The following is a 24,397-nucleotide window of genomic DNA, read 5'->3' as shown; positions in this document are numbered from 1 at the left end:
CTAACAGGTAAGAGCAGAAATGCTCCCAGTTCAGGTGTTGGCTTCTAAACATTGACTGAGTCAACATTCAAGGATTATGAAATAAATGCCTCACCTTCTCGTGACCTAAAAAGCAAATGGAAATTCCCTTGAGAGGAATTAGTGGGTGCTGCTTTGCAGACACCTGCTGAGTTTCCTAATAGTAGAAGTTTGAGGTGAGCAGTAGGTGATGCCAGTTGATAGCAATGCAGTGGATTGTAGAGCCTCATTCTGATACACAGTGACATACTTGGCTGTTGTCGCACATCTTTGCTAACTCCATGTCTTGGACTGAGAATGATCAACTCCAGCAGGATGGAAAAATTGGTTGGGAGGAAGCACTGTGTAAAAGAAAGAATTATATAATCTCCATTTTTTGTTTCTTCTTAACCTAGTGAAGTTTTGTGGCATCATTAGCAGCAACACTAAGTCCCACTTAGTTATTCTCAATTGAGGGGGTAAGTGAGGTGCCTTCAGGAAATTTTTCAGAATTCCTGGTTGTGGTATGTGCAGGACTGATGCTGGGCTAGCACTCACCAGTATGCATCTGAGGTTTTAAATACTGTATTCTGAAAATCATATTCAATATTGCGTGATGGTTTTATATATGGAAATAAAAGAGAGGTTTCTTTTGTAATTCAAGCTATAGGAAGTGAAGCTCAGCAAAATCCATTGCTGGTGGATGAAGCAATGAAAAAAATAGAATGGGATGGAAGAAAACATTGAGAACCATACCAGAAATGACTGAGAAACACTCATTACATAAACAGATGCTTCTGGCTAGGTACCACCTGGAGTAACATGAAGAAATCTCTATGATAGCCTCTTCTGTGCATGGTGTATGTGTGTGTGTGTGTGTGTGTGTGTGTGTGTTTGTGTGTGTGTGTTCTCAGACTGAATTCAAACCACTCAACCTTTTGGTCTTTAGAAGTGTTGACATTCCTGAGTTTTGGGGGATACAGAATGGTATTATAGCATACCCTGTTTATTCTTGTCATTCTGTACCTGCAGGCTCCAATGCTGGAAAAAGCTTCCTGCAGCAGAGGGCCACAGAGGACAGTACATGGCAGTGAAAAACATGTCTTCTGCGCCAAGAAGACCTTGGTTCCAGTCCCTTGACTGTATGAATTCAGAAAAGCAACTTAATCTCCCTGGCCCCCAGTTTCCTCTTTAATGGTGGTGATAGGATCCACCTCAGAGGAGAGGTAAGGGTTATATGAGATGATATTCCAAGGTATTTTGCACAGTGCCTGGCCCTAAACATTCAGTAACTGCAGCTGATGTTTCCAATATACAGGAGCAAGAGAGATTCTGTGAGTTCCACGTCAGTCACTGAAGAGAAGATAGAATGCCATGAAGGCTAGGAATTCCCTAAGGTTGGGTACATGAAAAGGGCAATGGTCAGAAATAATGCCTGTAAGAAGACACAAAGGCTTCTGGATCTTGGAGCTTTTCCTAATCTGTAGTGTATCTCCAGTCCTCATAAAGAAAAAAATCTTTTGCCTTATTTTTAAGAGTATCAGAAGTAGCTGGGAAGACATGTCTTATGCCTAGCCAAAGTTAGGAGAAGAGAAAACTTCCAGGAAACAAAGTAGAAAAAAATAGAAGGGCTGAAACTCTGGAGTTTGCATAAAGAAAGAAAAAAAACCCTGACAACAGGCTAAGGTTCAAAATGTGTCACCAGGAAGTTGGTTTTGGGGCACTTCCTGAGGCAGGGATTCCTGGAAGCCTTTGCCCAACCACTCCTCATATGTGCTCCGTCCAAATTTGTGGCTTACTACAAGTAATTATTTGTTTAATGAATACATAATTGACTGGCAGACTAGCATGGTTAAAAGTTTCTATTATTTAGCTGTGTTAGAGCCCTCCAGCATATCAGGTGTGGCTCATCCCACCAGCACAGAGAGGAGCAGAAATGGACAGGTGAAGGGAGGGCACAGCTGTGGGTTTTTTGCCCAATATCCTTTCTTCCTGCAACAGAATCTTTCTTGACCCTTTGGGGGACCACCCCTCCCTGACTTTTAGCCCTTGGCTTCAATTACATCTTTTAAGACTCAGTTCTACCAGAACATAATCTCTGGCAGTTTCCTAATTCTCAGTGTGTGGGGAAGGCAGCAAGTAGACCAATCAGAATCAAAGCAATATCAAGGTGTGTATGTGGGTGGGGAGTGGCACCTGCACATGAAGCGACTAATGCCAGTGAGAGGAAATTCTGAATCCCTGGAGCTACTGGACCAGTCATGCTCTCTTGTTGGAGAGCTTTGAGTTTGCATGCTTGCAACTGTTGAAGTTTTGTCTCCATCCAAGAGAGCCTGAGCAAGGATGAAGTCAACACAGAATAAAGCATGTTGGGAGGTGGGGGGGGGAGGGGGGAGGAGGGGGGAAGAAGAGAGGAAAAAGGGGAGAGGAGAGGGAGGGGAGAGGAGGGGAAAGGAGAGAGAAGGGAGAAGAGAAGAGAGAGAGGGAAGAGGAGAAGAGAGGGGAGGAAGAGCATCATTTGCACACCTCCTCCCTCTGGATGTGATCCACCTCTCCATTTTTCCATTGTTGGACTTCTGAATTCTCTTTTGTGCTTAAGTTGGTTTGAGGTGGTCTTCTTTCATCTAAATGCAACAGGAAGATGAAGGGGGTACCTTCTGTTTGCTCTTTACTAGCAGAGTAGAAAGCAACAGAAGGAAAACATGATGTTTTTCCTTATAACCTGAATTACAGATTTTTCAACTCTTTTTTAAGAGTTAAGCTCTTTGTGTTGACTCTTGGCATGCCCAAGCTTGTGAAGTTAGCATGACACTAATTACTTATTCAATAAAATAAGGAAGAAATGGAAGATGTGAAAAATACTCAACATTTCACAATACGGTAAGATTTACACACAATTTGCTAACTCTACCAGTGTATTTACTGCGGACCCTGGATTAGGATCTCTAGGAGGGAGTCCTGCATTTTTCTTATTTATACTAAAGGCATTTTGAGAAACAGTAATTAGTAACTTTCAGTCAAGAGTTGGAAAAGAAAAAAATCATCTGAACCATGAAATGAGTATTCTATTTTCAAATTCTGTGGGTATGGGTTTGGGGTTTAGTAAATATTAAATGCGTGTGTGTGTCTACAGTAAGCAAATATATCCCTCTAATAGAATCTGGGTGACAGATGTAGACTATCTTTAGGTTCACGTGTTTTGACAAACATGCTTTTCTACTCTGTTGGTCAGATGGAGATGTAGTTCTTTCTTGTTCCCGTGTTGTTGCAATCAATAACCCTCAGGTGCCAAAACCAGACACATAAGAGAAAGAGAAAATCTTGACAAGGCAATTTATTTTGATCAAAAGGGTGCAAGCATGTGCTCACTCCACCTAAGCAAACACGCAAGCTCAAAGTGGTCAACTGTGGCTGCCCCTTATATCCCTGACACAGTTGTACCTGCCCCTAACCCAGGATTTGTCCATGTTAAAGGTTCACGATGTCCCTCGATTGGCTAAAAGGCTTAGGGGATGGGTTAGAGGATACAGTTTGGTGGAATGGAGTCATACAGGAATCCAGAAGAAGAAGCAAAGACCCTTTAAACATGCAAGTCACCTAAGATGGCGACCTGAGGAATTTTTAAGTAATCTAAGAGGGTAACGAATACTTTGATAGAAAAGATCATTTTTCTTACAGTTTCCCCTCTCTTTTCACTTTAAATTCTTTTCTTCAAACTCATTTAGGAGCCATTGGTTCTCATATTCCTGCATTTCTAATAGAAACAAGTTATTTTGGTAAGGCAGGAGTGATTGTTTGGTGAGGGCTGTCTCAATTACCCGCTGTATTAGTCCTCGGACACTAGGAAGTATGCAGCACCCTACTAAAATTAAAACTCCAGCCACTACCATCAAGGAGGTGAAGACTGAGGTCATCCAGCCTTTCCATCTTCCAAACCATTTTTTCATTAAGTCAGTGAAGGGATCGTTTATACCTGAGTTTTCAGCTAGCTCATTAGATAGGGTAGTTAATCCCTGTACAGCCTTACTAATAGTTCCATCAGGGGCTGTATTATTTGGTATATACGTCCAACACACAAAACCCCAATCATGCAAACCTCTCCCTTTCAATCAACATCATGTCTGATGCTCCCAAGCCATCTGACTAGTTGGTCCCAATTGCTCTGCTATTCCTTTGATGGCATCCCTGGTATAGTTAACAAACATTTATTGGTTATAATAAATATAGTTAATCCAATCAACATTTTTATTTATAGTGGACCACCGAAAGAGTATCGATTCAAACCTCGCTGCAATTTGGTTCCTGGCTTTGAATTTGTTTGGCACTCCCCTAGGAACCCCAATGGCATCAGTGTAAGAATGGGGATCAAAGGAGCCCCTGAGGTTGGCTGCAGTGTCTATGTCTATGTCTCTCCTTTTTCTAGGTGTTGTGGCACAGGCTGGGGATCGAAATGCTAGGGTGAAAGGGATTGCCAGCTGCACCAAAGCACAGGTGCCTGCCCAGTTAGCTGGGAGAGTCTCAAGTAAAAGTCCTCTGCAGTACACCAGACATCGGCTCTGTGCACCGAAAGTGTAGACTGGTTTGTGAGACTGTTGAAGGATCAGCTTTCATTGCATCCCATCAGGTTTCCCACATTTGTCAATCATCCCCCCAGTCAGATGAGACATGAGGTATAATTGATGTCTAGGGCGGGTGGCCTAATAATCCTTGGGGGCTGACCTGCAGGACCTCTGACCTCTGGGAATGGTGGTGATAGCGTCCAGTAGGATTTGTTGCCCCAAGCCTTTGGCATCCTGAAACAAAGCCAACATGCAATACATTCCATCTGGATCTGAGGACCATCCTAATGAAAATGGGACCACCTGAGATTCTGGTCTCCCAGTAGTACAAACATAGCAATCACTCTTATTTAATGTGTGGACAGAATATTTTATCCATTCCATCCAAGCATTTGTATCCCTGTACCCGATTGCAATAGCCACAGTTTCTCTTGACTTCTACCACAGGTACCTGAATTAGATAGTTGTACATCCGTGGAGGTAACATTGGAGTGGAGGTAGAACTGGGCGTCACCTGGGAGGGTTGGGAGCTAGATGGAGCTCAAAGGCACCTAACAGGTCTGTCCCTGAGACATCTGCCTCCAACCCATATCTACAAATATAGATGGCTCTCATGTCATACTCCAAGGGCTTTCGACTAATCTAAGTGGGTTACATTGTTTATCTTTACAAGCAGGAGAGGGGTGTGTCCGAAACAGCTGTAATTTCTACTGTAGTCTGCTAAAAGATTGTCAATTACTTTGTATGGTGGAAATTGGAGTCTTTCCAGTGCCCTGGGGTCTAGTCCAGCCCTTAGCATTTTGATAAAAGGGGGGAAGTGTATCCTTTATATCCAGTGTTCCACCTCACATCCATCCACTCTGGATGGATACCAGGCTTCTCTGTGGGTCCTGGGATGGAACACATATGAAGGGAGTATCCTTGGAGTTGAAGTTGGGACATAAGGTCTCCGAAAGGAGGGACCTGACAAACATCAAATTCAACAAGTAAGGGAAAGGTGCTCTGAATTACATTAATAATAAGCATGCCATTTCCCAAATAAAAGAGAAAGAATATTTTCACTACAGTGTTTTTAAAGTCACTTTGGTGTTGCCTGGATGTGAAAACATAGCCCATTGTGCCCTTCTGGTCAGGTGGGTACGCCTTCTTTACTCATGTGTGGTGAGTCCACTCCCACTCCAGTCTGGTCCGGACTGCTGTCTCTGTGGTCAACAGGACCAAGAAGGGTCTGTCCCAAGCTGGCTCAAGCTTATTTTCTTTCCAGGTCTTGATTAGCACATAATTGCCAGGCTTGTGTGGATGAATGGGAAAGTCAATTTGAGGAGCCTGTGCTAACAACCCTTTTTACCTAAGACAAAGTAAAGTAGAGGACAATCCAAGCATATAATTTTTGAGGAAATAGTCCTTGGTTTCAAAGGAAGGTACATCAGTAACAGAGCTAAGGTAAGGAAGCCCATGAAGCATTTCATAGGGGGAGAGGCCAGTGTTCTTCCGAGGGGCCGATATGAGTCTATCCACAAATGGCAATAGCCCACTAAAGCCAAGGAACTTTCTCAATTCTTGTTTTGTTCCTGGGAGAGGGAGACCAGTAATTCCTTCTATTCTTTCTGGACCAATCCTCCGTTCCTTACTGATCAAATGTCCCAGATATTTTACTTCAGTTTCAGCAAACTGTAACTTATTCTTTGAAATATGAAGTCCCCAGCCTCCCAGGAAATTTATAAAGCTAATGGTGGTGTTGATTACTTCTTCCTGATTATCCCCTGACAAAAGTAAATTGTCTACATATTGGAGGAGGCACATGTGGGGATCTAATATGAACTTTTCTAAGACTTGTTCTGAAATCTGGCCAAGGAGGTGAGGGGAGTCGGTAAATCCCTGGGGAAGGACAGTCCACTTGTACTGTGGCTTGCGTCCTGAGTGGGGGTCTTCCCATTCAAAGGCAAATATGTTCCGACTGTTCGTATCTAATGGGCAGGCCCAAAATGCGTCCTTTAAGTCTATTACACAAAACCAATCATGGTTATATGGAGTTTTGCTGAGGAGAGTGTAGGGGTTCAGGACAACTGGTTGTTTAGCTTGGACTATTTGATTGATGGCTCTAAGGTCTTGAACTAGCCAGTAGGACCCATCTGTCTTTTTGACTGGGAGGATTGGGGTATTGAAGGGAGGTGTACAAGGTTCAAGGAACCCATCTCATATCAGTCTCTCAATAATTGGCTTCAAACCTATCCTCCCCTCCATAGGAATGGGGTATTGTTTTCTCCTAACAATCTCCCCAGTCTTCTTTAATTGAACTTTGATAGGTGCAACCTGGAGGCCGCCCTGGTTCCCATCTCTAGCCCAGACTATTGGCTTAATTTGCTTCTTGGCCTTTGGAGTAAGCAGATTTAGAGATTGCTTGTATTTTATCCCTTTTTACAAGTAAACCCATTCCTAAGAGGGTCATTAGATCTCTTCCAAACAGGTTGGGACCTGTCTCAGGGACTAGGAGAAATTGTATCTTAGTGGTCCTGTCTTGGAAATAAACATCTGTTTCTTGTAATAGTTTAGCTGGAAAGCTTTCTCCCTTTACCCCAGAAATTAGTATACTCTCTGGGGAATAGATTAAGCCCCTGGGCAGAGAACAGAGGGAGGGTCTGGAGGTGCCTGAGTCAATCAGGAAGGTGACAACTTCACATTGTGGTTCCACTTCTAAATTTGTCAAGGGCTCTGAGTGGGTCCCTTCAAGGTAAGAGAGCCCCTAACTTCCCTATTCTTCATCAAAGGTCATTAAGGGAACAGTTTCCCTATGCTCTCTTTCCCATTCTGACATCCTCTCTTAAAGTGTCCAGTCTTCCCACATTTAAAGCAGTATATTCCCCTCTCTTTGTTTCATCTTCTGACTTTCTGATCTCTTATACCCCATGAGGGAGGCCGGGCTGGTTGAGGTCAAATAGGATATTGGTTTGGCCTTTCCCTATTAACCTGCTCGATAGTGGATAACATAATCTTTGCTTTTTGTTTTTGTTTTTCTTCCTCTCTCCTTACATACACCTTTTGTGCCTCTCCTAATAAGTCCTCTATGGACCTATTTTTCCAATTTTCTAGTTTTTGTAATTTTCTTGCTATATCTGGCCAGCTGTTTGTAACAAAGTGAAATTTTTAACATTCCCTGTCATAAAGGGTCCTCTAAGTGTAGCCCAGCATTACTTTCTCATCTGATCCTTGAGATGGCTCATAAACTCAGTCAGTCCCCATCCCTTGTTGAACATTAAAGGCTTTAGAGAGGTTTTGGAACCTTGGCACTGATTCCTGGATTCCCCTTATTATTGAATTTCTTAAGTCCCTCATATTTTCTCGGTGTCCTGGGGTGTTGTTATTCCACTGGGTATCTTGGTTAGGAAACTTAACATCAGCCGCTGGGATGTTCTGTTCTGGGGGATGTTCACATTTCCAGATAGCCATTGCTGCTCTACAAATCATTGCTCTTTCCTCCCCCAAGAAGAGAATTCCCAAAATAGACATTAACTCAGCCCAAGTCTATATCTGTGGTCCCAAAAATTGATCGACCTCCTCTGAAACCCTGAAGGAATCCTTGAGAAAGGGTCACAATTTCTTTTTAAAGTTTTGGACCTCAGAGTTGGTAAGAGAAGCATTTATGAATCCAGTTTCACACCCTCCAAGGGGGACTTCCCTGAGAGGAAAGAGGGAGTATAGTCTTTCGCATTGGGACTGAGGAAAAGGTAGATTCTCAATGTCTGACAACATTGCTCTAACTCCTTTTGGAGTCATGGTAGGGATGGGTTTTGGGTAAGGAGTTGGGGGACAGGGGACTGAAGGGGGTTGGAGATGGAAGGACTAGGAGAAGGAGGTGGGAAGCAGAAGCCTAAGGGGCAGGGAGTTGAAAGGGAGGTGGAAGTGTTGGGACGGGGAGGTGAGGAAGCAGAAGCCTGGGGTGGCAGCGTGGGGGCCAGCTATGGCACCTGAGCTGGAGGAAGAGCAGGGTTATGGGGTGGGGAGCAGGGAAGACAGTAAATCCCAGTTAGAAGGGGTTTGGGTTTTTTCTTTTTGTCTTTTTTTTCCTTAAGTGGAAACAGTATTACCAGACTCTGTCTCCAATACAGGACATATTCCATCTCCTCTTGAGGGACTGGGCCCTGTCGTTTACATGCTCAAATTAATAGTTGACAGACCCAGTTAATCAGATCCAAATTTTGGCCAAAGGCTTTAAGATCAGTTCTTGGGTCCAGATAAAACAAGAGTATTTAACCATTCTTTGTTTCTTTTTCCCTTTAGCACAGGGGCTATCATCCCAATGTTTTAACATCTTCCCTAGAGGGCTCTCAGAGGGTATTTTATCCTGCGCCTTTGTTTTCTTGCCTTCCTCTTTGCTGCCTTTATTTCCCATTTCTCCCCTCTGGTTGACTGTGCTCTATCAGGAGCTCAAGCCCCCCCTCTTTTTTTGCCTTGGAGGTTTCTTCATTCTGATTCTTTTTCGCTTTGTCCATCTCCAGCCACATCCTCCATGGGAGCTTGAAGCACCTTTTGGTAGCTGGTCGGTCAGTATAAGCTCCTGATTATATTTAAAAATAAAATCCACCTTAAACAGTATGAAGTCATCTTGGAACTATGGATCAGGACTCCACTTTCGCCACGTGTCACCCAACGTGTCATTCACACATCACCCAGTCCCAATATCTTGAACATGAAGACATTACTTGGTCACCCCCATAACATTTCTTGTCTTGGCTTGTGCCCAAAACTCACGTGGTTGCCGTGGTTCCTGTCTTCAGAGCTCTTTTACCCATGTTGTCAAGAAATTCCGGTGTCTATGTTTATTCACAGATCCAGAAGTTGTTGCTTTCGGCCGAACCTCGGGGCTGCTGCAACCAGGCAGCAGGACACGTCTCCCCAGGGAAGAGCCAGAGGGTCCCCCTTTCCCGGATGGAATGTAATATCCCGGACGAGTCACCAAATTGTTGGAATCAGTAACCCTCCAGTGCCAAAAACAGACACACAAGAGACAGAAAAAATCTTGACAAGGCAATTTCTTTTGGTCAAAAGGGTGCAAGCACGTGCTCCCTCCAGCTAAGCAAACACGCAAGCACAAAATTGCTGACCGTGGCTGCCCCTTATATCCCTGACACAGTTGTACCTGCCCCTAACCCAGGATTTGTCCAGGTCAAAGGTTCACAATCTACCTCAACTGGCTAAAAGGCTTGGGGATGGGTTAGGGCATGCAGTTTGGTGGAATGGAGTCATACAGGAATCTGGAAGAAGAAACAGGACCCTTTAAACATGCAAGTCACTTAAGATGGCAACCTGAGGGATTTTTAAGAAATCTAAGAGGGTAACAAATGCTTTGATAGAAAAGATCATTTTTCTTACACTGTGGACACCTGTTCTCCTTACTTCAGCATACCCAAAACATTCCCTGTCTTTAAGATTCAGTTCAAGCCATGTATGACCTTGGGAAGTCCACTATGTGCTTTAATGATCTCATCTATAAAATGAGCAGTTTGGACTAGACCAGTGGTTCCAATTTTGTAAAAAGGAGTAGGATTCTTTTTTCAAGCAAAGCTTACACAGAACCCCAGTAAAGTAAACAATCAATCTGGAGCTGTTTGGTTGAAGTGGGGGTGGCGGGCTGAGAATCCTCTTTCGTTGGCATTGAGGGTTACTCCTGGAATACATTCACGAGCTTCTGGGACCTGGAGGAATTATTTGAGAGTCCCAGATCAGAAGTTCTCCAAGACCTTTTAGAGTTCCAAACACTACAGTCCTCTATTTCTAAATGCCTCCCCTCTGTGAAGCCGTTTTAGTACCCAGGCACCTGCAAATTCCTTCTTTTCTGCACCACTTAGCATCTACATGCATATCACACATCTTGGTCTATTTGTAAACAGATTTAGATAAGGATATTTGCCTTTGTTTCTTTTGGGTAGTGGCTCAAAACTCAGTTGGGAGACAAAATGTAAGTTAAAAAAAAATCCAGGAAATGGGGAGAGAAGCTTAGTTCATGGCCCATGGAAATCATTTTAGCATCCTGGAGCAAGTCTCCTGGCCTGGGAAATGCAAAGCTGCTAGCCTGGTGGTGCTAAGGAAGACGCAGAAGAGCCAGTGCAGACATAAGGTCCCCACACTTGATCTTCCCCCAGATCTTTCGCTAGTGCGTGATGGCCATGTCATGGTGGTTAGAAGGTCATGGAAGAGGCCTCTATGAGTTGGGTATGGCATCAGCATTCAGTGTCACTGGGGCAGCTCCTGGTGTGGATGGTTAAGTTAACTGCTGAAGACATCACCAGGAGGAGAGGCCTGGGCCTGTCACTGACACCCCACTTGCCTTAGTCATTTCCTTACCTCTGTGGGTAAAGCTTTCCTTCACTGAAAAGAGTGCCTTTTCACTATCATCAATGTGGGGGGTTGGGGAGAAGAGGCGGTTAGAAACAGCCTTTAGGCTGGATGTGATTTAGACAAGACTGACCTTACCCATTGGAGTCATGTAACGAATCTGTACCCTTTTTTCAGGTAGAGACAACATGGTTGGAGCGCCACCAACTGGCAGTGAAGAATAGTACATGATATGAACAAAAGTGTACAGTAAATAGTAAAATAAACAGCATTCAGGAATCTTCTATCAACAAAAATAATTCCAGTTAAATGCGCTTTAAAGAAAAACTATAGTAGACATCATTTTTACTAATTTTCTACTTTTGATTCTGAAGGCATGACACTGACATAGTGATCACTAATTATTAGAGTTCTCAGTGAAAAGTTTTTTTTTTTTTGACCCACTACATCTGGACTTGTAGATCCTCATTTCATTTTCTCATTTTAATTGCATATATTAATTGTTCAAAATAATTGGTTTTATTGTGGCATTTTCTTTTTTTAAATTTTTTGGCATCACTGGGGTTTGAATTCAGGATCTCATGCTTGCTTAGGTAGGTACTCTATCACTTGAGCCACTTCGCCAGCCTCATTGTGACATTTTCATACATGCTTTCAGTGATAAGATTCTTAACAGGAGTCTCTAAGTGATTACTATCACAAGAAATCCAGAAAAAGAATGTGGCAAAACTTATTGCTGAAAAGTAATCCAGGCTGCCAGAATATCTTTTGAAATATTGAATCTTAGAACCTTAGTGTTGTGAAGTCTCAAAGACATTCTAGTCCTACACTTAGCATTTTCTTAGCTAACTAAGAACTCTTTCTTCTCAGAAAATCTTATTCTACTGTCTGTGTTTAGGTTTACAACCCTTAGAGTTGGCAAAAGGGAAACCATGGCATTGCCTATTCATTTGAAATTCAATGTATACATAAGGTACAACTTAGGCCGTGATGACATTAAATTTTTCAAAAAACATGCACATAAAAATAATTACCATTAAAGAACTCGTGGGAGGAAGTACATTTATTCCAATGGTATTAGGATTGATCAAATCCATTTGAGGACTTCTCTTTCCGAATTGTCTTTGAATCTGTTTATACTGGTCATGTGGAAAATCATACTACATTGCTTTGGGTACTGCTCCTTTGCAATTAAAAATTGCATTATATAGCTCAGTCAATTCTCTTAGTCATCAGGTTTATCAAATATTGTGTAATTCTGAAAATTAAATCTTCCTAAAATATAAGCAGTCAATGGTCACATATCTGCTCCTCTCAGATTCCAGGAAACATTTCACTTTTGAAGGGGCTCAAGATGATGGTGGCTTTTGAATTAGCCACAGATACCAGGAGAGGGAAAGTTAAGCAAAACAAACCCCACAATATCCAATTAGAAAATATTTCTTTAGCTGGGTGCTGGTGGCTTACACCTGTAATCCTAGCTACTCAGGAGGCAGAAATCAGGATGTTTGCAGTTCAAAGCCAGCGCAGGCAAATAGTTCATGAGATCCTATCTTGAAAAACCCATCACAAAAAAGGGCTGGTGGAGTGGCTCAAGGTGTAGGCCCTGAGTTCGAACTCCAGTACTGAAAAACCAACCAAAACCAAATACAAACAAACAAAAAATTCCTCTAAATTCCAATTAGAAAAGTTTTAAACTGATATCGGTCCAGGGTGAGATGAGGGCGTGTGAAGGTGATGATTATCAATCTTTAAAAAGAGAAACTCAGCTCACTCCTTCAGGGTGGTTTGTATGATGCAAGTGATTGTGGAGAGTCAGACTTGGTTCCTATACCACAGAAGATGAGATGTAAAAAGAAAGGCAAGTACACGCTTTTACTGCCTTCGTGACATATCCAACACTTACACAGCAGCTCGCAGAGGCTAAAGTCAGACCTCAAGTTAAACCCGCGATTTAACTTGTCATAGTACTAGTAGTCCTTGAGTTAATATTTATTCACTTAAATTAGGTGAAATTAAACAATAGCTATCATTTTAATGACTTGAATTATTGTAAATAAGCGAGTTATAGCAATGATTGCTCTTAGCTTGACTGAGAAGGAGATTTAAGACTGGCTCTGGCACCTGCTTTATAAGTGGGAAGCCCTGAGTGCAAACCCCAGTGCCACCACCAAAAAAAGAAAAAGGGTTGCCCTCTAGATTTGAATTTTAGCTTCACCTTAGGCAAATTACTTAACATCACTGTACCTTCGTCTCCAGGTCTGTAAGATGAATTTAATAACTACTCCCTGTGAGAAATAGAAAGAAAAACCTTCTGCCTACAGCAGCATTTGCCAAGGAGAGATCATGCACGACTATACGTTTTTCGAGGTGGTCTAACCAGCAGGTGCTGCTGAGGGGCTGTGAACTTGGAGTAACTGGATGCTAGATTTTAATTCTGTCTGAATAGTCTTTCCTAAACAGTGAGCGATAGGGTTTTTGTTTGTTTGTTTGTTCATTTTCTAAACTGATTGTGTTTAGGCCTGCAGATTCATTTCAGAGTATTTAAGTCCGATCCTTAGTTCGCAATAACCACATAAAACTCCCCCGGATAGCACTTTAACAACTCCAGTGTTCCCCTCTCCGTGAATTTCTTCACTAGCCTGTGGGCCCATGTCTGGTAAGTCAATAGATTTTAGACTCACCATCTAATTTTTCCCTGTCTAGTCTATTTCTATCTAATAATCCATCCAACTCCTTTTTTATTTACTAACTCTGGTGGTCTTGATTATTTGACAGGACTAAATAAATTAATATAATTACATCACTTAGAATTGTGCTTTGCACATGGTAAGCACTGATAAGTGATAGCTATTATTATTTATATAAGATCAACATATCATTGAAACAGTTCAATTAAATCTTCTTAAAAAAAGTATACATGAATGATCATATGCTAAACCTCAGTAATAGATTATTTCTAACCCAAGTTTATAAGTAATGATGTGATGTTCAGGAAGGGAAGATTTTGACTGTCCAGTGCAAAAGAAGCTGACATGTTCAGGTCTAAGTTCAGGGTAAGAGACCTTAAAGCCTGAAGACTATTCACTGATTCTAATGTATGAATTGTTGTAATTGTAACTCTGAGCTCTTTTAGGAAATCGGGTTAAAGGTAATTAGTTGGCAGATGAGTGTCTATAAACCTGTTTCAAAAGCTCAGCATGTACACATTTGTGCACCTGTGCACATGTATTCAGTCTTGGCCTTGCAATCCAAACTTCTAGCATAGCACACAACTGTAGGCTTTTGTTGCTGAGGAAGTAGTATGATTTTTCTTAGGAAAAAGATATTGAGGCCACTTCTCACTAACTGATACAGAACAAGGCTGTATTGTTTTCCAGACCTGCTCTTCTGTGTAATCTGAAGCTCTGGGTCCTATTCCCATCCATCTGTCCTGGCAGCAGCCAGGCTATGTAGGTTTTCCTCAGTGAGGTCCAGCCTATCACCCACATCTATATATCCACACTTGCTGGGCCATTACAGCATGCATTGACCAGCTAAGAAGACTCCTGGGGTATTTTGAGTCAGCCTCCAAGTTTCGTAGAAACTTTATCTAAGCACAGAAATGAAGGGGGTCACTGAAGTCAGGGATTCCAGATAACCCTGCTTATGAATACCTGTTTCTGGAGGCCAGGAGAGAATTATTGGAGACCGCATGACAAAGATGATAGAGCCAACAGTTCAGGCCATCACAAAATGGGACCCAACGCTGTTTCACAGTCCTTTAGGTTGAAATTAATCATCTATTTAGAAGCTTCACTTCCTGTCAGTTTCCCAGTTTGTGGGAAACCCCTTCCCACAAATCAATACTGAAGAAGCTATAATAGCAAGAAGGGAACATGGGTTCTAGAAACTGACAACAAAGCACCCTCTCCCATTGCTCTTTTCTGTAAGGGCAGAGGTGGGTCCTGATGGAGGATTTGTAATGTGAGTGTTAGCAGATGGGAACAGGACAGCAGTTCTAATGTTAGGGGCTCAACATCCCCTCCTTAAACTCTTCCTGATGCTGAGTACTGCAGGGGAGAAGAGTCCCTGAGCTCACAAAACAGGAAAACTCAACACTTAAAGTGTAAAATTACATTAAAAGAAAGACCATTACATACCATCCAAAGCAAAAGTAGAGAAGAATATATTAAGAAAAGAGAACATTAGCAATTTGAAGCAAGAATAAGAAATCATAAAAAGAACAAAGTGGAAAATTACGTATTAAAGTAATTGAAAGAAAGGAGACAATATATAAGATAAATAGGACAAATAGGCTGAAGAATGAGTTGGTAAGTTGGAGGATAGGCTTAACAGAATGTTCCCAGAAGAGAACAGAAAAGAATAAAGAGATAAGGGATAAAAACACAGCTAAGTTTTACAGAGTATAGAGGTAAAAGTGTTAACCTCTATAAGGAGGAGTCCCAGAAAAGGAACAAAAATATCAGAATTGGAAATATTTGAAGAAGTGATGGTGGAGATTTCCTAGAATTAACAGGCTTGGAAAATTTTTAGTTAAATAGGCCTGTAGCATACTCCACAGAAAGGTAAAGAAAAACCCACATCTGGACAAACAAAAAGTTGAAAAGCTTTAAGAGAAAAGGCAAACATCTTGTAAAAGAGCAAGGCGCAGATGACAGAGGTCTTCCCATGAAGTACTAGATGTAGGTGACTAATGAAGTAATCCACTTCCAATTTACAATCTTGTATTCCAACCACATTCAAATGGGAGGGTTTTCCCTTGTATGAAAAAATACCACATGGAAAATACCCTGGGGAAATATTCTCACATTTAAAATATACAAACGCAGGATGAAGACAGAGGTAGAGGGGGATAAAGGGCCATAGAATATCATAGTAAACTTATTATTGTCTAAAAGTCTCCTCATTTAAGTGACCTGTGGTTAGGATAGTTAGCTTCCTTTTGGCAAAGTTATAAAAGGGAAATTCAACCCAGATGGTATGGAGAGGAAGGGAATTCCCACACATCAGCAGACCAAACAAGGATTCCTCATGGTATGTATACCCATAGCTTCTTTCTCCATATCACTCTATTAACTATTCGTGCTTTAACTGAGCATGTAGTTTCATTTCTTCTTCACCACCATTGTTTCACTGATATAACCACTGTAGCACACGCCTCTCACCTGCAACCCCTTGAACAAGAGTTTGTGGATTCTTGCACATATCACATTTAGAAAACCTAACTGACATGCACACACACACAGATATTCACACAGCCGTCCCCCAAGGCATCCCCATAGTTCGAGATGACTGGGACAAGAGATGTTGCTATCCCTGATATATTTTGGGACAAGCCCACTCAAGAAGGGCTGGTCCTTGGGACTGAGCCTTGGTTGCAGGTCTAGACTCCATCACGTCTCACAGGCCTTTGCCATGGTGTGGCTGTCAGTCTGAGGACCTCATCTGTGCTGCTGCTGCCCACTGAGATCTTGCAATAACACTGAACTTCCAAAGGACTGGGGTCAGAGACTCCACCTCTGTGCCTTGTAGATAATCAGACCTCCACAATATCAAGGAGCAGCCTTGTTATCACTGCTCCCCATGTCTCGTTTTACTCTTCTATCAAAGCAAACCTTAACTTGGAGGAACCCATGGAGATACCTGCTCTGGAACAAAGAGCAACTGTTAGAAGGGCTCAATGTGACATTCATGTCACAATCAATGTTTTTCTTCACCAAATAATCCTAGATTTTTTTATATGTGTAAGTAGTCATTTTCAAATGTGTTTTTTTAGAAACAAGACTGTTTTTCCAAAGAAAATTTTACATAGGATAACAGTATTAAAAATGTAGAAGTGGTGCTGTTTTGGGTGAAGTGGGGTTAAGGGCCCTGAGTTCTATTCTTTTGCCCTCCTGCTTCTCCTCTGAAGACCTGGACTTTGAGGTCGTCAGGTGGAGCATGGGATCCAGAATGAAAACCCAAGTGTGTGACTATCAGCCAGGGTTTTTAGCTGTAAGTAGAGAAGAAATTTATTTTCAAGCATTGCATGGCTTACCAAGCCCCTGGGAGGGAGAAAGGATAGGCTTGGACAAGGAACAATGGTCCCAAATCATAAACCAGTGAGGGTGCTACAACAGGTGCTGGGTGCAAGAATTGTGGCCTAGAGCTGTGGACTAGGACTGTCCAGTTGGCTCATGTCAGTGAGCCTGGATGGGGGAGCTGCTGCTGGAGCCATGGCTGTGGGGCCTTTGGAGGAGCTGTGCTGTGAGGCTTCTGCTGCAGCTGCCCCTCCGTGTTAGTCAGCTTTGCATCACTGTGGTGGTAAAATACCTGAAGTAAACAACTTTAAGAGGAAAAGTGTGTTTTGACTCATGGTTGCAGAGGCTTTGGTCCGTGGTCAGCTTACTCCATTACTTTAGTGTGAATTAGAATACAATAGTGCTGGGAGAATGTAGAAAAGGAGTCTGCTTTTCATGGCAGCCATGAAGAGGGGAGAGAAGAGAGAGCGAAGCAATCAATGGATTAGTTAATTGATGAGATCAGAACCCTCGTGATCTAGTTACTTCTCAAAAGCACCTACTTTGAACATTGCATGGGGACCAAGCCTTCATCATATATGCTTCTGGGGGACATTCCAGATCTAAACCATAACAAGCCTACCTCCCTGGAGTGGAGCCTGCCAAGTCCTTGCTTCTCTGCTTCATCAGTTTCTCATTTACAACCTGGGGCTGGAGTCTGTCTGGAGACAACGGCCCTTCTAAGTCACTCATCCATCCATCCATCCATTCATTCCATAGCAAACATTTCAGTTATCCTTTGATGTGTAACGACTCCAAAGCTTAGTGTGGAAACAACCATTTGATTTTATCTCATGATTTCTGAAGGTAAAAACTTCTCCACGTAGAATCAACTAGAGTCCTCTGGAATATACATATAGTGACTGATCTGATGGCTTCCTTGAATCTCTCTGTATAGCTACCCTTATCTCAACTAGCAAAAATGCTCTGTCTTTCTTATTATTGCTTATGTTTTCTCTTCAACAAAATTAGAGATAAGGGCAGAACAGGTTCTGCCTGGAAGCAAGGGGGGTGTGGGGAAGAAGGAGGGGGTAGAGGGAAGAAATGGCCCAAACAATGTATGCACATGTGAATAAACAAATTAAAAAAAAAAGAGAGATGGCTTCCTTGGTGAGGTGGGCTGGAAGCATTGATTTGACTGGGTTTCTTTCCTTCTCCATTGTGGTCACAGGCCTCTCTGTACGGACTCTCCAGTAGGATAACTGGACTTCTTACACAAAAGCCCAGAGCTCTAAGTTCTCCAACTTCTCTTTAAGGCTAGTTTTGGAGCTGGCAGAACATCACTTCCACCACACTCAAAGCATTCACAGCCCAATCCAGATTCAAAGGAAGAGAAATGCATTGCATTTTTTGATGAGAGGTATCAAAGAATTTGCAGCTATCTTTAGCCCTCCAAAAGAACCAACTATGTGCCAGGCATGGTGTTAGCATCAGGAGATACAAAACCAAATAGGGATCTGGATGTGTCATCCCAGCTCTTGGGAAATTGAGACAGAAGGATCTCAAGTTTGAGGCCCTTGGGCTACATAGTGAGTTTCAGGCAGCCTGGGTTACACAGGGTAACCCTGTCTCAAAAAACCCAAAGAACCAACAAAACTGAACAGGCTATGTGTCTGCTGTCTTCAAGGAACTCAAAGTTATACAAGGCTACAAGACAAGCAAACAAACGAGAATGGTAAATGAGAACAGAATAAAGAAACAGTGTAAACTACAAATCAATCACAAAAGTAGGTTAGCTCTAAAACTAGGACCTCACACACCCCTCTCGTGCTGTCTGTTCATCATTTGTTGACTGGTTTGCGAAGAATCAGGTGAATTCTGTTGGCATAATTGTTCTAATTTTTAAAACAAGCCTACTGCCACAGCGTCTGCACTCCCAGACCCTTATCCATGCTTCTTGTTTGACTACATGGTGTCTTGCAATATGTCTTATATCAGCATCTACCACTGTTTATCTGCAAGTGTCACTTAATAGATGTCTCTGGAGATGTCCACATAGGCCTTTAGTGACTTAAGGAGAGATTTTTAATTTACAATGACCCCATCATCTACTCCTTAGGTACTCTGGTCTGTTCCTCTCAAAATCGTTACTTTAACTTGCTGCTGTCTCTTAACTTAGGCCATGAGGGTTCGTGTGTATGTGCTATAAGGTGGACAGAGTTACATGATAAAGGCACTTATGCCGTATTTCCTCCCATGTCTAGCTGAAAACTTCAAGCTTTGAATCAATACAGTTCCTGCCTCAGAGAATTGTTGCCCGGGCAGGATTTTAAAACTTTCCACTCTTTTTGCCAGATTGATAAAGTAATCTGTAAATAACAGTAAAATGTAGAAAATATTAGAAAAGTTAAAAAAAAAGAAATTAGTCAAAATCCCATCATTTAAAATTAGTACTCTCAAAATAGAAAAACAGAGGGGACGAACAGGTTATAATACATATATACATGGAAATGTCACAGTGAAACTCCCTGTGTAGCTATTTTAAACAAACAAAAATGTTTTTGTTTTTGTTTTTTCAAAAATGGAGAACAGGAAGGTAAAACAAGTCCTGTCTGGGGATTGGTACCAGTCAGAGTGGGGAGAATTTAAAGAAAGGGTGGAGGAGGGTGAATGTGGTGGAATTATTGTGTACTCAAGTATGAAAATGGAAAAGTGAGACCTGTTGAAACTATTCCAGGAATGGGGGGAGGAGGGAACAAACGAGAATGATGGAGAAGGTGAATTCAACTAAGATATATTATAAGAACTTTTGTAAATGTCACAATGTACCCCCAGTACAACAATAATATGATAATAAGAAAGAAAAAAATAAATGAATAAAAAGTATATTTAAACAAACAAACAAACAAAAACCCTAGTATTCAACTGTTTCTTTCTGTTTATTTATTTTTAGGTAAAAGATTAACAGACATGTTTTAGAATGGTTTTAGGTTTATAGTGGATACTAGAATAGAGCAGATCATAGTGTGATAACGTTTGTTACAGTTAATGAGCCAATATTGACACTCTATCATCTAAGTCTATTATCTGCACAAAGATTTGCTCTCTTTGTGAGAGTTGTACAGTTCTATGGGTTTTGACCAATGCCTAATGGGTAGACCAGTATCTACCACTTTGGCATCATGCTGAATAGTTTCACAAGGCATCCTTTATGTTGCTAGACCCTACCATGGTATACTTCCATGTGCCACGCTGTGGTTGACTTTTCACATGAGAGCCTAACAGAAGCTTTCCTTTTTTGTTATTGCTCTCTTTCTCTACATGTTTATAAATTCCCATAAACATCACGGGGTACGCCATTCCCTTAATGATAGACATTCATGGTTTTACTTATCATATAGAATATTTTAAAATTACTCCATGGGAATAGCTTTCCAGGATCTAGATAGCATTCAAGGGAAAAATTAATTTGTAAAGAAACGGTGCCATGTGGCGTCCCCTAGCATCTCCCAGACAAAAGGCTTTTGTATGGAGGCCAGAGGCCTCAGCTGCCTGGTGAGTGCCAGTTTCCAGTTTCCGCGTGGCTGCCGCACTCCTAGGGGATGGGCTGCCCACAGAGCGGTCCTCAGGACCTCACTCCTGTGTCCACAGGAGTGGTGTGACTGGGAGGGGGCTGCCCTGGCCTGGCTCTTGCTTCCCTGCTTCCCCAGGAAGGGCTGGAAGCACTCCCTCCCTGCTGCACCCATCTAGTGCCCTGCAAAGCCCTCACCTCTACACCTGCCACTATCTTTTCCCCCACTCTGAGCTGGCTCAATGAGGGAAACAGCCCCTGTGTTGGTGGTAGTGAACTAGAAGCGTGTAAAAGATTTTGATAAAACATGTTGCTCTGATTACCCAGCAAGGTCAAAGTGCCTCATGGAAACTACAAACTATGTCATTCTGTCCAGAAGGTTTTTACCAGAGGGCAGATGACTGCAAGCATAATGCCCCTTTGCAAGTGCACACCAGAGACAAGGAGAATAATATATATATATATTTTTTTGCTGTGGAACTGATAGCCAAAAAGCTCAATATTCGCATTGCTCTGGAGTGTTGCTTTGTCACCAGCAGCTCCTTTTCAGTGCCCCATGGTAAACCTGCATGGTGGGCCTCATTATTACAGTGAGAAGTCTTGAACTCTGGGCGTTCTCAGAGGTGACACTGCTGCATGCAGCTGTTCACATGTACTGCAGGGCCCCACAGCTGGCATGAGCAAGACTGGAAGTCGAATCCAGGACAGTCAGTGCTTTCTCACCTGCTCCAGATGCTAAAGGTCAGGCCACCAGCTCTCCACAGTCTGTTCCATTCCGGGGGCGGCTCTGTGAGCCTGAGCCTATGGATCCCAGCATGTCCAGAGCCTCTGTGAGAAGCCTTGTTTGTTTTTGCCCTGGAGTCCAGCCTGTCCCCTGACCTCTGACACAGAACTATTTGTTCCAACGGCCTTCCAGACTGACATCCTGGCTCAAAACAAAGTGCAGGGAAGTCCTCTCCTCAAGCCCTGCTTTCACAGTTAGGGGGTCAGCAGGAATGAGTGGGGCAGTCAAGGGGTGATGAGTCACAAAGAGTAAAATGTTCTGTGGTTCAGGAGCTGGCAGGGCACCAACAGCTGGGAACAGCAGAGAAAACAACATAGAGACCTGGATGTGAGTGCTCCCTTTATTCCTTCTATGCTTGTATCCTTAGGCAGTTGACTCCTCCCCCGGGACTCAGTTTCCTCATCTGTAAAGCAGGGCTGTCACAGAGCAGTTACAAGGACTAATGGAAAAATTAAAGGTAAAGCACTTAGCCTACTGTCTAGCAGAAGTAAGCCTTGAAATTACCGTAGTTTTTATTATTCAGTAGTCAGGAAAACACAACAACTAGATCTCTGGGGTTCCTAGAGCTGTCAGCAGACTTTTTTCCACATGGCCAAATCAGCAGGGCACTCAACACCTTCCCGTTTGTCTTTCAGACCTTCTCCCTTCAGCAGATGTCTGTGGGTTTAGGGCAGAAACCTCTTAGACAGTAGCAGTTTCCTCAGGATTGTGACATGGAACATATCTGTAACTGAGGATCTGGCTAAACCCTAAAGATGCTACTTTGTGTGAGTTTCCTAAGATGAGGCTTGTTTTGAGACTCCTTCCCATGGCTGGCTGGCTTCACTTCATGCTCTCCTCCACACCCATGGCCAGGTTGACTGGTTAGAGGAGTGTGACAGGCTTTTGTTTCCACTGGGCTAAGTCTTTAGGAGAGAAGGGAAGAGTGCTAATGAGCTGCTGTCTCAAACATGGCTAGGCCATGAGTAATTCTACTAGGAGAGCAGGTATTCATTTGGTTCGGGCTGTTTTATCTGTTTTTTCAGAGTAGTGGGAGATTAAGTGGGATTATTTAAGCAAAAGTGTCAGCTGTGGAATTCTGTACAAATCCAGCAAGGAGGAAGATGACCGTCATTTGTCTCCCCTTGAAAGATCACGTTCAGTCCCACCGCATGCACACACCACACTATAGCCCACTCGCGTATGCACACGTGTATTTCTCCTAGCGTTTTTGCTCCCAAATGCAGCTAGGCAAACAAACACTGGGTCTCCACGCAGCGCCGCCGGCTGCGATCAATCACACGACGTCCAGCAGGTGGCGCTGCGCCCCGCGCGGACCGGCCGGCGGGTCAAAGGCTCGGAGCGCCGCCGGGAAGTGGGTCTGCGCGTGCCCGGGCCGCGGGGGCAGACAGTGGCGACGCAAACCGTGACACACAGGCCTGACGAGGGCTTTTGTCAGAAGCAGCGGGGATCTGGCGTCAGCTTCTGCCTGCCTGGCCGGAGTTCACGTTTGCTCACCACCGATGCCGGGCACTGAAGGGAGAAAGATGAGTTCATGTGAAATTGCAGGACCCGCGGTGACTCAGACGCACTTTCTGAAAGCTGGAGTCAGCGTCAGCTTCCCCGCACTTAGCGCCTGTATTTGGACTTGTAGGTCACCAGCTGTTTTCGTGTTAAAGGAAGGGTTCTAAGTATTTCAGAAGTACATTTTAATATTTGTTTTTTTTAGGACAGAGCTGTAGTGTGAGATTGTGTCATTCGTAAATCTGAAAAGAGATTGGCCTTATCCACCTGTCCCCTTCCGCATCCTCGGGTGTCCATGGGATGCAGGAAAGCTCGGACAGTACTTAGTATGTTATGCTTTGTTCTGTACCTAGCTTATGCTCTGTGGCTCTGTCTTTTGCAGTTTGAGACGTGACAGCAAAACCAGCATGGGTTTCTTTTTCTTTCCTCACAATTGTCTGGAGAGAAGATTCATTCTGACAGTAGACCTTAGCAACCTCAACAGACGTTTATTTTTTCTTTCCTCATTAAGCGGAGAATTTTCACCTTGTCACCTAAACATTTTGTAGCTTCTCTTTGGCATATCTGAATTGCTGACACCCCTACGCTGGCCCTTTTGCGGCCATTATTAAGATAAGAGTGACCTGAACATAGGTGCCGTAAATGCCATGCCGGTCAATCTGATAACCCAGGTTGCTCTAAGTGACTAATGGGCAGGTAACGTGTATAGTGTGGACACACTGGAGGAAGGGATGATTCATGTCACAGCTGGACAGCATGGGACAGGATGCCATGTCATCACAGTACTCAGAATGGCGTACAATTTAAAACCTATGAATTGCTTATCTCTGAAATTTTCCATTTAATATTTTTGGAACATTGTTGACTGTGAGGCTAACTAAAACCACAGAAATAAAAATGGTGGGTCAGGGGGCGACTACTATGTATTATTTATCTGTGTAGAAATTCAGGTGAAACTTGCAAAATATTTTTCTGGCAAGAAGCCCTGAAGGGGATTGTTCATGAAGACAGTGATGACTGGACCAGACATGGTGGTGACCGGAGTTCATCTGTTCTGAAGATTTTGGCAGACTTTGATAAAGGGGGAAAGAGTCAAGATGCAGTTAGAAATCAGAGATGAACAGCAGAACTGGAAGGGTTGGAAAGGTTTAGCTGGTGACCCAGGAGGAGCCTGGGTCATAATACCCTGGATTTACATTTGGAGAAACACTAGAGAATTAACTTGAGAGGAAGGGTCCTGGGAAGCCTCCTTTCCAGGAGGGGCTAAAGACAGCAGACTGAACTTGAGGGTTCACAGCAGCTTTCCTCAGCCACCTGAGGGTGATTCTCTCACAGGCCTCCCTCCTGTGCCTGTTCCTGTTCCTCTACCCATATTTGGAAGAAGTTCCCCAAATCCCATTCCTAGTCCTGGCTGACTGGTACCCCAGGAAAATTTCAGCTGATTTTAATTTTTTCTTTTCAACTGATGAAATCCCAAGTCTCATTGTTCCTCAAAAGTTCTCCTATAGAAATCTCCATGCCACGTTGAAATGTGCTAGTTGATTTATGTATTTTTTGATCTTTGCAGGTTTTTACTTAGAAAAACATCTTTGGGGACAGGAAAAGTAAAGTGGGAATCTTCTTGTAGCCTCTCTTCAGTCTTCTCTTC

At 42.9% G+C, this 24,397-nt stretch overlaps 1 long non-coding RNA gene across 2 annotated transcripts in view; it reads left to right on the top strand.

The window, feature by feature from the left end:
* The window catches only part of LOC141424167 (uncharacterized), a 29,579-nt gene extending 17,471 nt beyond the window's left edge, over positions 1 to 12,108 (top strand). For both annotated transcript variants that reach the window (XR_012449098.1, XR_012449097.1), the window contains exons 2-3: positions 1,030 to 1,223; positions 9,384 to 12,108. This is a non-coding gene — a long non-coding RNA (uncharacterized lncRNA). The remainder of the gene's footprint in view (positions 1 to 1,029; positions 1,224 to 9,383) is intronic.
* The last annotated feature ends 12,289 nt before the right edge of the window (positions 12,109 to 24,397 follow it).

Source organism: Castor canadensis, chromosome 6 (genome assembly GCF_047511655.1).
Source record: "Castor canadensis chromosome 6, mCasCan1.hap1v2, whole genome shotgun sequence".
In the NCBI taxonomy this organism is placed as follows: Eukaryota; Metazoa; Chordata; class Mammalia; order Rodentia; family Castoridae; genus Castor; species Castor canadensis.
Note: the sequence above shows the minus strand (reverse complement) of the source record. Positions and strands in the feature narration are given on the sequence as shown.